The following is a 14692-nucleotide window of genomic DNA, read 5'->3' as shown; positions in this document are numbered from 1 at the left end:
TTCCAGTTTGGGTTCAGGAGGCAAACACCATCTCCACATGTAAGAGTAGGTTAAGACTTCTCCTCTTTGATAAATCCTATAGGTAGGCTGGCTTGGGTGAGTCCTGAACCATCCTCAGTTGTGCTGCTATAGGCCTAGACTACCGGTGGACTTCCCATGATGCACTAGGTACCTCTCTCCTCCTCCTTCTCTCCATCTGTATGCAACCTCATAGGCCTTTGAGATACAAGAACTTCTTCACTTGCGCAAATGTCCTTTTGTGCAAACAAAAGTGGAAACAGATGATCTTGAGTGTAGGTTTGGTGATTTATTACCCTTAAGTGTCTGCCGTGCTAGCATTATGAGCACCACACTCAAATCATCTGAGCTAACCGGCCTGCTTTTTAACTGTTTGAAAAAATTGGGCCAGTTTCTAGATGGGCTACCTGGTTGTGTATGGTTTGTAGGGACTGCAATGTTGTTGACCTTGCAAAAAAGACGCAAAAGCATGACTGTAGAGTCCAAACCAAGGTGCTACATGCTCCCGTGGGTTCTGGAGGTAGACAGGAGTTTCTAACCAAAAGGACTTGAACCCTCAATCTTCTGCTCCAAGTCAGATGCCTTGTCATAAGGCCACATGGTTGCAAAAAAGAAAGTAATATTTCCAATCTGAATTTCCACGGTTTATCAGTTTATCTGAAATTCAAGAGCGAGGTAACATTTGTAAAAAAGGCAGACTAATTAGGTGGCCAGTTAGCTTTTGTTGAAGGAAATAGATTAATGCTAGGCACATCAGTTACCTGTGACTCATATTGCACTTACTGAGCAGACAACCTTACAACTGTATGTTTTTGGCCTTGCTACAAAAGACATGGAAAGTAGAGCTATAGAGATTTGAGACTTGTTTTTGCGTTAATGGCCGATTTGTGCAAACAAAAGGTGGATACAGATTATTTTGGGCGTAGGGTTTGGCAATTTTAGTACCCCTAAAGTGTCTGCCGGTGCTTAGCATTTTAGCACCACACTCAAACAATCTGAGCTAACCGGCCTGCTTTTTGACTGTTTAAAAAGAACAGATGTCCAGAAATAATTAAGGCCAAATTGAGCAAAATGGCTGAGTTCTGGATGACCTGGATGAGTTGTACACTTTGGCAATTCTGAACACTTCAGACACTGTTGTATCATGTAAGTAACATGCACAAGTCTTTAAAAAGAATTGTGGCTGTTTTTCATGCAGGTTGCATCATAACAATGCGGGTGCTATCTCTAAAGAACAATGGCCAACCTACATCCATCTGATAGCACCCAAATCTCTGTGCTGATCTCCCTGCTTGGATGGCAAGTCATCTGGTGGATTTTTCCGTCAAGAGGAAGCGGATCAAGAGGGAGAGTTGTTTTTATTGTACTTACAATCCAGCAATAAAGTTTATTTGTCCACAAATTGCAATAGGTTAGCAACGTTTTGAGCGAAAAAGAATACCACAGCTCAAGTCCCTGGTAAGGCAACAGCTTGATTCTGGGATATGTAAGAAGTGCTTGCTAACGTCATCTGTCATGCAGGTTTGCAGGATGTTCACAGTCTGCTAGTGGCCATGAGAGTTGGGACTTTGAGCTTTTTAATCGTTTTGGTCAATTTAGCCAATTTTCAACCAGTTTGTACAATAACATTGGTGTTCTCAGGCATTGTGCAAATTATGGTCTACCCTCCTGCTGTCCAGAAGACCGTGATCATGGTAACAGCTTAATGGGTCTTCATTTACTTAAACTTCAATCTGTAGTTCAAGAGATTATTTTTCCACAGCAGTAGTTTTAGAAGCCTGGGTAGCTCAGTCGGTAGAGCATCAGACTTTTAATCTGAGGGTCCAGGGTTCAAGTCCTGTCAGGTGTAGAGTTGATGTTCTTGAACACTTCATATTGTTTGTGTTCCATCCATAAGTCTTTAAAAAGAATTGTGCTGTTTTCAAGCAGGTTTGCATCATAATAATGTTGCTGGTAAGTCTAAATGTACAATAGGCAAACCTACGTCCATCTTGCTAGCACCCACATCTCTGTACTCATCTCCCTGCTTGGATAGAAGGTCATCTGGTGCATTTTCTTGTCACGAGGGCTAAATGTTGTGGTCTGGTGAATTCCCCAACGTGTGTGTGTCTTCCCTTTCTTCTGTGTGTCTGTCTGTCTTGCCGTGAGGGCGTTCCAGGGATCTAGAGGCGTGGCTTTCCATTACGTTCCGTCATCCAATCAGCTGTTCCTCATCACTCATCACCCACTGCAATACATAAACCCGGGCTGACCGCCCCTTCAACGCCAGATTATTACATGCACTATTGTGGTAACTGGGCTCCTAGTCATTTGCGCCTGTGTTGTTGTTTGTTGTTGTATTCTAGTACTAACTCTGCCTCTCCTTAGATCCATCCGTTGTCCCTCCGAGCTGCCTTCCTCCCTCACGCCGACCAGCCACCTGTCTACACCAGTGTTTGAACCCCTCCACACTCATTAAACTACCTGAACCTTATCCTGTCTGCATGCCTTTTGTATCTCTATGGTTCTGGGTCTTACTAACCGTAACACTAAGAGTATAGAAGCGGAACAAGAGGGAGAGTTGTTTTTTTGCACCCACCAGCAATAAAGTTTACTTGTCTGAAGCTGTGTTGTTTGAATTAGGTTATCAATGTTTTGAGTAAAAAAGAATACCACAGCTCAAGTCCTCGGTAAGGCGACAGCTTTATTGTGGGATATGTGCTGATCTCCATGCTTGGATAGCAAGTCATCTGGTGGATTTTCCTTCCATGGCAACAGTTAATCTTCTTCATTTACTTGAACCTCAATTTGTAGTTCAGGAGATGGTTTTTTCCACAGACCTCTGTTTTCAATGTTGGTGGTACGTCTAAATGAAACAATGGGCAACCTACATCCATCTCGCTAGCACCCAAATCTCTGTGCTGATCTCCCTGCTTGGATGGCAAGTCATCTGGTGGATTTTTCCCGTCAAGAGGAAGCTGATCAAGAGGGAGAGTTGTTTTATTGTACCCACTAGCAATAAAAGTTTATTTGTCTGTAGCCTAAAATTGCATTATGGCTATCAACGTTTTGAGCGAAAGAAGAATACCACAGCTCAAGTCCCTGATAAGGCAACAGCTTGATTCTGGGATATGTATGAAGTGCTCGCCATCATCATCTGTCATGCAGGGTACTGGATGTTCACAATTGCTAGTGGCCATGATGAGTTGTGACTTTGAGCTTTTTAACCTTTTTGGCCAATTTAGCCAATTTTCAACCAGTTTGTGCAATAACATTTGGTGTCTCAGGCATTGTCTTCGTCCTATCTCAAATCTTCCCTTTATTTCTAAAATTCTTGAAAAAATAGTGTCTGTTCAACTCCATGCTTTTCTTACCCTTAACTGTCTTTATGAACCTTTCCAGTCTGGTTTTCGCCTCCCATAGTACTGAAACTGCCCTTATAAAAATCACCAATGATCTCCTCACAGCTGCTGATTCCGGACTCATCTCCATCCTCATCCTCCTCGATCTCAGTGCGGCCTTTGATACCATTCTCACTCCATTCTCCTCAATAGACTTTCTTCCCTCGGCATCTCTCACACCCCTCTTGACTGGTTCCGCTCATATCTCTCCGACCGCACTCAGTTTATTCAACTCAAATCTTTCACATCCCACCCTTCCCCTGTTACTACTGGCGTCCCTCAAGGTTCAGTTCTTGGCCCCCTCCTTTCATCACCTACCTACTTCCCCTTGGCAATATCTTCCGCAAATTCAACATTCATTTCATTGTTACGCAGATGACACCCAGCTCTACTTATCCAGCAAACCCACCTCCTCGCTCCCCCCCTTGTCCCTTACTAACTGCTTACTTGAAATAAAAGACTGGTTCACCTCAAACTTCCTTAAACTAAACAGTGATAAAACCGAACTCCTCCTCGTAGCCACCAAGTCCACCCTATCCAAAATCAATAGTTTCTCTCTACCAATCGACATCTCCTTGGTCTCCCCTCCCCTCAGGTCAAGAGTCTGGGCGTCATCCTTGATTCCTCCCTCTCCTTTCAGTCACACATAAATAATATCTGCCGGTCTGCATACTTCCACCTACGCAACATAAACCGCCTCCGTCCGTCCCTTACCCCTCACACTGCCTCCATCCTTATCCACAGCCTCGTCACCTCCCGCCTTGACTACTGTAACTCTCTCCTTTTTGGCCTTCCTCAAAAATCCCTCCATAAACTTCAACTTCTTCAGAACTCAGCAGCTCGTGTCATCACCAGAACCCCCTCATTTCATCATATAACCCCGGTTCTTCAGCAGCTCCATTGGCTCCCGGTTCAATTCAGAATACAATTTAAAATCCTTCTCCATACTTTCAAAGCCATCCATAACCTTGCCCCTCCATATCTATCAGAACTCCTACAAATCGCCGTCCCCTCCCGCTCCCTCAGATCTTCCTCCTCTATCCACCTCACTGTCCCCCATGCTCGACTCATCACCGTGGGGAGCAGAGCCTTCAGCCGCTCTGCTCCCCAGCTCTGGAACTCACTCCCACCCGACCTCCGCAACATCAACTCTCTCCCTCTGTTCAAAACTAGACTAAAAACCCATCTGTTCCAGCTCGCTTATCTGTAAATACACTGTTCCTGTTTTGTTTTGTTTTGTTTGTTTGTTTTGTTTGTTTTGTTTTTTGTTTTATTTTTTTGTTATTACTACTTACACTTTTATGTTCCCTGTATCTGTCTCTTATTCTCTGTAAAGCGTCCTTGAGTGTTAGAAAGGCGCTGTTAAATAAAATGTATTATTATTTTTATTATTATTGTGCAAATTATGGTCTACCCTCCTGCTGTCCAGAAGATCGTGATCATGGCAACAGCTTAATGGTCTTCATTTACTTTAATTTGTAGTTCAGCAGATTGTTTTTTCCACAGTCAATAGCTTTAGAAGCCTGGGTAGCTCAGTTGGTAGAGCATCAGACTTTTAATCTGAGGGTCCAGGGTTCAAGTCCCTGTTCAGGTGTAGAGTTGCACATTCTGCTAGATGAGTTATCCATTTGACATGCCTGAACACTTCAGACATTGCCATATCATTTGTGTTCCATGCGCAAGTCTTTAAAAAGAATTGTGGCTATTTTTCAAGCAGGTTTGTATCATAACAATGTTGCTGGTAAGTCTAAATGAACAATGGGCAACCTACATCCATCTTGCTAGCACCCAAATCTCTGTACTCATCTCCCTGCTTGGATAGTATGTCTAAGGACATAACACATATGTTATATAACCCTTTTGATTGGTTTGCTACCACTCTTAAAAAATTCCTTTCATTGTATCAATCTCAGAAATAACCAAAGAATGTCAAATTCCATTCATGTGCTTGTGCCAGTGTTCAACCACCTGTCACTGTATTTTCAGCAGCAGTAGTGTTTTTTAAAACACCTGGCCCGTGTGAGGGTTGAACTCACGACCTTCAGATTATGAGACTGACGCGCTGCCTACTGCGCCAACGAGGCTATGAAACGTATTGTAATGGTTCGCAAAATTTCAGAAAAACTAACAATTTGGTCGTCAATCTTCACAAAAACAATGTATCTGGAAACCTATGTACTCACACAAAGGCTAAAATTGACCCTAGATGCTTTGTCATGACCCCATGAAAAGGCCAGGACAAAAGACCGTGTGCAAAGGTTGAAGGAAATGCGAGAATATGACCACAACAAAAGAAATGATAATTCAATGATGGTGTTAGTCAGTTTAGTCAGTGGTGAATGTATATGCATGGATGAGTGTGAGGTATGGTGTCAGCGATTTATGCTGGACAGAGTAAAACTAACAAAGATGAGCGGGAGAGGTGCTGGACTGAGAGCACCTCTAGGACAATCACAGATGTACAACCAATAATAAAACACTACTGAGTGAATGCGTTCAGAAAATGAAGAACATTGTTCAGAAAGCTTAATGAATTTTCATATGACCAAAGCTATTAACCACCTGAACCTGGTAAAAGGAATGAGGTACTCATGCATAGCTAGCTAGTGATTTACCTTCTGAAGATGGTGGTCGGCATGCCAATGAGGCTTGGAAATTTGCAGATGGTGATTCAGAGGAGATGTAACAGTTTAAAGTGTAAAGTAACTTAATTTTCTAAATTGTCCACCTACAGTGCCAACGAGAGCTCTACTCTAATATTACCGGGTACGCAATAGCTATTCAACTTTAGAAGGTATTGTTGATCTCAGAAACAACGATAGACAGCACCATCTTATCACAACGCCCATGTTTGTGTTTCTTCAAAGTTTGCAAAAACATTCACATGAACTCGCAAATCAATTGATGAGATTTTGGAGGTCAAAGGTCCATTATCAAGGTGACTGTGTCCTCATGTCTGTCGATCCAATTCTTGTGAATGCAATATCTCTGGACGCCTAGAGGGAAGCACTTCAAAATCTAGAGGTCAAGGTTACTGTTTCATTATGTCTCCAGAACTGTATATGTATTTCTCCTGAACTGTTGAGTTTGGGTGACGTAAGGCCCCAGTGGCCTAATGGATAAGGCACTGGCCTCCTAAGCCAGGGATTGTGGGTTCAAGTCCCATCTGGGGTGGTTTTCAGCAGATTGGCACAATGGAAGTGTGCTGGGCCCACAACTAGAGGTTGATAGTTCGAAATCATCTTCTGCTAGCTCTGTTTTGCTGGTGACACAATGGTAGACACTCTGAAAGGGAGATGAATCAAGAGATTATGATTTCCATGGTGAGATGAATCATGTTATAACTGCTGGAAAAGTTGTTGACAGCCCATGAAAAGTAGCAAATCACGTTCTGGCAGTTTTCTGTCCATTTTAAAAAATTGACATCCACTACCCTGTCAGGACCCTGTAGTAATGCTGTCTTTCCAGTGATGTGATTGGTAAGTGGTTGGGCTGTTTACAGGTTTTAATCATATCCATCGGTTGCATGGACGGGACATCAATACCCTGGTTCCACCGCCTGACCGCTGTCTTGTCTTTGTCGTTCAACAACTATTTGGGCTCACACCTAAACGCACCCGAAGCATCTCAGCCGAAAATCACACTGCACCTCAAAAGTGCTCTCAAGCACTCCCAGCTGTGCTTTTGCAGAAGAGTGCCTTGTTTTCTTTTAGCTTAGAAAAAGGCTTTAGCTTGACAAGGTAAACAAATTGATCCATAGTGCTACTCATTAGTGTGTCCACTTCAGTTATGTATTGAAGCACATCCTTAGAGCTAATGGCCCTCATTTATTAACCTAACGTACGACAGGCTTTACGTGAGATTCATGAAACGTTGTATCACACCAATCAGAGCGTAAGAATGATCGTACATTGATAAATGCAGCAGCTGGAAACAATCATAATTAAAATTATCACACCCCATTATATTCTCGGTTTTGAGGCATCGCCGCTACTATTTACGACATGGACAGACGTAATCCGGCTAAGAAGAGGCATTTTTCAGAAGTGGAGATTGCAAACCCTGACATCTCAGGTGCTCTGGTGCAGCCAGGTACCACCAGGACCAGGAGCAGCCGGCTACCACCAGGCCCAGGAGAATATGCCACCTAAGAAAAATGCAATCCTACCCGATGAGGTTGAGGAGATAAAGAAATCTCTGGACTTCTTGTCGGCGGAGATTTCTTCTGTTGCAGTGCAGTGCAACAGAAGAAAAATCATGGATCTGATGAGTAAAATACAAACGCTAAACGGGCAAAACGTGGAGAAGATTGCTTTTCTGAAACTTGAGTTGCTGACCTCGAGCAATGCAATGTGATTATCAGCGGCCTGAGAACCAAACAACGGAACCATGCCAGAGTGGCCGCAGACGCTGGATACACCACTGCTAGGCTGAGGGAAGCTCTCGAGGAGGAGAAGGAGACGCTGGAACAACAGGTGATTTGCTTTTTGGACAGCAAAGGCATTTATGTTGATAGCAGGGACATTGAGGATTGTCATACTCTGCCGAGCAAAAACAAACGGCCACTCCATTGGTAATAATCCGGTTCACCAACAGAAAGAAAAAGTCAGCACTCCTCAGACAAGGAAGGAAATTAAAAGGCATCCAAGTTTACATCAACAAACACCTCACCAAGAAAAATGCTGATATTGCCAAGAAAGCACTCATACTCAGAAAACAAAACAAGATCCAGGCAACATGGGCAAGAAATTGTAAAATATACATCAAACTTCATGGCTCTACGCCTGAGGCAGCAAAAGTGATTCTCATCAGGGACATCACCGAGCTGGATAAGTTTGAAGAAGGAATGAATCAAGAGCAACATAGGCCTACATAAGGTAACTGCACACAAACTGAATTGGACGTATCAAACACAATGATCATGGCAAACTTGGACAGAAACTTCTCTGTTACATATGATCAACTGAACTTGGAAACTTTCAAATACACAGAACTTAAACCACAAGACATTGAAAACAACATTGACCAAGATAATAATTTCTACAGTGGTTCTCACTGCCAGTGTGCATATTACACAGTTAAACCTGTAAGCTTACTGTAAACTAGATGTGGAAAGTTGAAAGGTTGATCTTTTTTACCTGTGCTGTGGCTTAAAAACCAGGTTCCACTGAGATTTGAACTCAGATCGCTGGATTCAGAGTCCAGAGTGCTAACCATTACACCATGGAACCTTTAAAAGTGTTGCAAGGGTTTGTTAACTAAAATGGACTAGTCCATACACACAATATATACATACTCTAAACAGAACAATACAGAGGCCGTCAGAGATGGCAAAAGTACTCACTGCCCGTGCTCAAGTAGAAGAAGAGATAATTGTGTTAACAAATACTCTGGTAAAAGTAGAAGTACTGATTTAACTTCTTTACTCAAGTAAAAGTACCAAAGTACAGGCTTAGCAATTTAATTAAAATATAAAAGTAAAAGTAGCCTTATGAATGACAAAGCTACCTAGGCCAGACAGATGTTACTAGAGAGCACACTGAGAAACTACAGTGGACATGGACATCCTCCCCCTGGGCCACGTCATCAGCCGCCATGGAGTCTCATTTCACTGTTATGCCGATGACACACAACTGTATGTGAAATATGACTCACAACCCACTGCAACTACAGCACCATCATCTTCAACACTCACCACCTGTCTGGAGGAGATAAAGGCGTGGATGAAACACAATTTTCTCCAGTTAAACAGCTCCAAAACCGAGGCAATCCTTGTTGGCACCTCACATCAAGTCCAGTCATCCTCCATAACCGGTTTAACTATCTCTGGTCAAGACATTCCCCTCTCCACAACAGTCACCAATCTTGGTGTAAGATTTGATCCACAACTCACCTTTGAGCCCATATCAAAAACCTCTGCAAGATCTCCTTCTATCATCTCAGAAATATTGCAAAACTCCGTTCTACACTCACCTTAGCTGATGCTGAAAAACTGGTCCACGCCTTTGTCTCCTCCAGACTGGACTACTGTAACGCAATTCTCATCGGGATCCCTAACAAGAGTCTGCAGAAACTGCAATATATCCAGAACAGTGCTGCTAGGATCCTGATGAGAGTGCGAAAGTATGACCACATCACACCCATTCTCCACTCACTTCACTGGCTTCCCATTTCAGCAAGGATAGAATACAAGGTCTCAATCATCACCCACCAATGCATCTATGGAAATGCCCCCCCCCTACCTGAAAGAACTACTCATCCCTCACACTTCAACACGATCCCTCCGCTCAAACAACTCCAACCGCCTCCTAATCCCCAGAACTAAACTCAGCACCATGGGTGATCGAGCCTTCTGCTCTACCGCTCCTCGGACGTGGAATGCCCTCCCTGACCATCTAAGGGCACCACAGACTTTGGAGACTTTTAAAAAAGGACTAAAAACATTTCTTTTTAGCAGAACTTATGAGTTTTAACCTTGCACAAAAATGTTGTTGCACTATTTATAGATATTTTACATTGATGTTTTTACCTTGCTTTTATGACCTTGACTGTAGCACTTTGAGATTTGTTTAAATGTAAAGTGCATTACAAATAAAATTTATTATTATTATTATTATGGAGAAAAGACTCTTTATTCTTTATTCTTTATATGCCATTGCCTACATTTTAAATGGCCGTCTGCCAATAGGCCTAAAACATATATAAACATATAGCCTATTTATATTGACAGAGACTGGGACTCCAGGTTAATAAGATTCTGACCGAGTAGCAAGATATGAATTCAAGTGTGATTTTGTGAGAAGTCTGTGTATGTTCCAATTTAATTAGATTAAATTTTGTAATGGTAACTCCAGGGAAATTATTTGAAATTTAGTGAGGACTAGATTAGAACTGGATTTAAAGCTAATTCTGGTTTCCAACTTCGGCCCAGGTAAAACACAGACGGAGACAACTCTCTGTTACTGCTTTATTACAATCAATCATCAGTATAAACATGGGGGGGGGGGGGGGGCAGCTCTGCTATGAATGTGTGTGTGGTAATAAAAGAAATAAACAACATTGTAAAGGCTACCATACACAATGTATAGGAATCTTACAGTGAGGAAAATAAGTATTTGAACACCCTGCTATTTTGCAAGTGCAGCTTAGGCATTATATGGTGTGTTGAGGTGCTACATGAACATTTCTGCAAACAGTCATAGCACGGCTTATCACGTTGTCGTGGCCGAGTGGTTAAGGCGATGGACTAGAAATCCGTTGGGGTCTCCCCGCGCAGGTTCAAATCCTGCCGACAACGAGCAGTGTTTTTTAAGAGTGGTACCAAACCAATGACACATCAGAGTATACCAAACCCCAGATGTGCTTTCATAAACAATATTGTCTTATCTCATAGGTACTGGAAGCAACCAGTCTCCACCAATGTATTTCTTATCAATCTGTGTTACAAGATTTGCAGTGAACGTTGTATTGTCCAGCAGAAAGGCAACAGGTTTGTTACTTTTTGACTATGATTTATACCATAGCAGTGCAAGCATTTTGCCCAGGTTTGATTTCCAGCCACCGCAGTTACATTTACAGGTTTTAAAGCCATACACAACATATTTCAATTTCCTTGCAAGAGTCATCCCAAAAGCATTAATAAAGATAAATCTAAGTCTATCTCAGAAAAAAGTCAAAAGAATTTCAAAATCTTCAGGGGATGTAGCTCAGTGTTAGAGCACATGCTTTACATGTATGAGGACCTGGCATCTCCAGCAGGTATTATGGGAGTCTTTAAAAGAGCTGCAACAGATATTACCTCCTGTGGTAATCTGACTGGTAAACAACACAACAAGCACTTTGAACGTACATATTTCACAGTTTCCATTTACAGTATTTATTACCTGTAGTGCAGTATATTTACTGTATTACACTCCAGTTTTTATGGGTGTTATAGCAGGAATAAAAATGTATGAGCACTGTCTTTATTTATGGATGAAATAATCTCTACATGAAATTAAGTTTACTGTTCAGCAGGTGGAGAGACATTTCACTTCAGACACTTGCAACATCAGAGGCTTTGTTAAACATCAACAGACGGGAAATATACTGATGATACAAAGCACAGGAATTAGCAGAGGATGGTTTTGATCCATCGACCTCTGGGTTATGGGCCCAGCATGCTTCCGCTGCGCCACTCTGCTCTGCTGATAACAATCAGGGGCTGGAAAATATGTGATTGACATTTTGTGGGGAGATTTGGGAACCTGTGGCAACCAAGGTTCCAACAGCTTACGGGTTGTAAAGTTAAACATTTGGGAGACCTTGCAACTATCTTTTATTTGAGCTCCCTGATTACTCACACATTGATTATTCACATGTAACACTTGTGATTGGCTGGTGTTTTTAAAAAAAAAGGGCATTGTGAGCACAGATATAAACATCAGTAAGGAGTCTACCAAGTTGCCTCTTATCATTTTAGTTTGGACACCCAGTGAGGCTTACAATGTAAAAAGAGGAGCCTGGTCGGGCTAGAACTCTCCTCTGCTGGATCGGGCTGTACTGCACCGCCTAATATACACCCTTGACATATGGATAGTCCTAATATTAATATACAGGCTTATATTGCAATCTCGTCACCCTACATGTAGGTGTACCTATATTTAAATGAACACACTGTAGCAAAGCTTATGTAGTGTTTTTAATTTTACCTGTGTTTTTTTCTGTGAGGGACAACTCTGTCCGGCTTATTTATGTAGCATGGAAGCTAGCGTTAGCTAACTAGCAGCCAGCCTGCTTCTAAACAAATACTTTTTAATTATCTCAACACTTTTTAACAGTCAAACTGAAACACTGGCGGTGAGCTCCAGGTCCTGCAGCTGCAGACGGACATGGATAGCTTCAGACCCGCTCACCACTAGTGTTGGTGGAATAGCAAGCTAGCGTTAGCAAACTAACCCCGCTTATAAATAAATATATTTTAATTATCCTAACACTTTAAACAGTCAAACTGAAACACTGGCGGTGAGCTCCAGGTCTTGCAGCCACGAACGGACATCAATGGGTATAATGCGTGCCTTTTAAATTAAATTTTTTTTAAGCGGGCTGGTTGGTTAGTTCGCTAACGCTAGCTTGCTGGAGGTGGGCTCATGGGGGGTTGTGCCGCTGCTATCGGGTCTCGAGCTTTCCATGTCTCGCTGGAGATCAGATCCCGTTGAGGTCGGCAGCGGAGATTTCTAGCAAGAGTTGTCCCTCATCTGAGGATAGAAACCCTGTTAACCCCTCCCCCCCATCCTGTTGGCTCGGAGCTCCACAGACTAAGTCCACAGGTACAACTTAGTTTTGCACCAAATGTATCGCAAGAAGTGTTGCAAAAGTTGAGACCGCAGACTTGCCGCTGTGGAAAAGTGACTGAAGTGAAAAAAAAATGAAATAAAGTACAAGTACAGAATTTTTCTCCACAAGCTCTCAAATCATATTCTCTAAGTGTTCACATCACATCTACGCGCTCTCACATTTGCACCATATTTACCTTCATATTCTTTGTTGAACTTTATTGCTTTACAAACACCAAAGCAAGTAAGCGCTGTGACTAACATTACTCTTCTGAAGGGATTTTGGAGAGGGACATCAGGTAGAAATACTCTGGTTGACTAGCATGACACCATTGTATTCATATAATAATCAATCCAGGCTAACGTGAATGACAGTGACTGCATGTTGCTTCCTCTAAATTTCAGGTTGTGGTCGACTAGCGAGGCCAGCTCGTCCGTTTGATAAACTGACCAAACCTGCATGCCTCTTGTTTCTTTGGGCTAGTTGTATTAGCTTTAGCTGGCTGGTAGCAGCTTTCTGCTGGTTTCTTTAAGCTAACTATATAGCTTTAGCCTGGCTGGTAGCAGGTGTTCTTTAAGCTAACTATTTTAGCTTTAGCCTGGCTGGTAGCAACTTTCTGCTTGTTTTTTAAGCTAACTATTTTGTCAGGGCTGCCCAACTTTCCCCAAAACCTTGGAGTGAGATTTGGGGGGGCCAATATTTTTCCGCGTACAAAGCAATTTCTTTGGGTCTTTATCCTTTAGGGTTAAATTGGGATTTGTTATATGTGGGGGGATGGGGCTCTCCCTAGGGGGGTCTGGGGGTATGCCCCCCCAGGAAAAAAATTTGAAAAATAAACCATTAAATGGCACTTTCTGGAGAGTTTTTTCGCACAAAAAAAATGGAGAAATCAAGTCTTGCATGATATGTGCAAAACTGTAGGATTAAGAACCTTTGCATTGTTGTAGTATCAACAGGTTTAGGGCATTCAGCATTACATTATTAACTTCTTATGATATAAGAACTGACCCAGACAACGTGCCAAACATAATGAATCACATGAAGAGACAGTAGCATATGTCAGCAACAGCTGAGAAGATTTGGGTCTGTGGGGAACAGGTCCAGGGGTCCCTGGTGTAGGGACCAGGGACCCAAAGTTAAATTAATGTTGAGGGATCAACTAAGACCACTGAAATTCTAAAGAATGAGAACCACTGAGTTGCATAAATTCTAATCCTTTAACCTTTGTGCCAATGTTCAGTAATGTTAGGCCCTCATCCTCTGGCCCCACTTACTGTTTTACTTTTTTGTGAAAATAAAGACTATTTGTTCATTTTAAAAAACATCAAATTAATAATTTACAGTTACATTTAGAGATGCAGAGGTTAGAGATGCACAATAGTGGCCCAACGTTGCAGTATCGTATAGTATAGTATAGTATATATAGTAGGCTATAGCTCAGATGTGTTTCAGCAGATTTCTGCACATGTTTACAACTTTATGCACATTCAAAATATAACTCCTCCCATCTCTGTTGTCCGAGATTTGGAGAGTTGTAATATAGTCTGCTGTGCATGTTATTGCTCCGCTGATATGGTGGATCTCATTCAGACCGTCTGACAGACACAGAGGACCATCTGGGTCTCTGGTCTCTGACAGAGTTTAGAGGAGGCTGTACGCTGCTCTTCATCGGAGGACTACACGGATGCAACGCGTCACTGCCCCCCCCCAGAGCGAGTCCAATAACATGAACTGAAGTTGCTACACTACCAGCCGCGCTGCTCACCTCTATCTTACAGAGAGAGTGGACACGAAGCGACGGACGGGTCTGTAATACTCAGAGCACATACCTGAAGCAGGGGAAATGCACCTGGGATGGCTCGTGAAAAAAATGTTCTCATTTTGCGACAATTTGAAAATTCCACAGACAGGGAGCGCTCTTGAACCCACTCACAGTCTCTGAAAGCACAACTAGTAGATCACAAGTGGCTCAACAGGTA

General features: G+C 42.4%; 4 non-coding genes across 4 annotated transcripts; 3 read left to right on the top strand and 1 right to left on the bottom strand.

Moving 5' to 3' along the window:
* Positions 1 to 4919: 4919 nt before the first annotated feature.
* On the top strand, positions 4920 to 4992 carry trnak-uuu (transfer RNA lysine (anticodon UUU)). The gene has a single exon. It is a non-coding gene; the product is annotated as a tRNA-Lys (tRNA).
* Positions 4993 to 6499: 1507 nt separating this feature from the next.
* On the top strand, positions 6500 to 6572 carry trnar-ccu (transfer RNA arginine (anticodon CCU)). Its single transcript has one exon. It is a non-coding gene; the product is annotated as a tRNA-Arg (tRNA).
* Positions 6573 to 8557: 1985 nt separating this feature from the next.
* On the bottom strand, positions 8558 to 8629 carry trnaq-cug (transfer RNA glutamine (anticodon CUG)). The gene has a single exon. It is a non-coding gene; the product is annotated as a tRNA-Gln (tRNA).
* A 1984-nt stretch (positions 8630 to 10613) lies between these two features.
* Positions 10614 to 10695, top strand: trnas-aga (transfer RNA serine (anticodon AGA)). The gene has a single exon. It is a non-coding gene; the product is annotated as a tRNA-Ser (tRNA).
* The last annotated feature ends 3997 nt before the right edge of the window (positions 10696 to 14692 follow it).

This window comes from Etheostoma spectabile, unplaced genomic scaffold (assembly GCF_008692095.1).
Source record: "Etheostoma spectabile isolate EspeVRDwgs_2016 unplaced genomic scaffold, UIUC_Espe_1.0 scaffold00019180, whole genome shotgun sequence".
NCBI lineage: Eukaryota > Metazoa > Chordata > Actinopteri > Perciformes > Percidae > Etheostoma > Etheostoma spectabile.
This window is presented reverse-complemented; position numbering and strand designations above follow the sequence as displayed.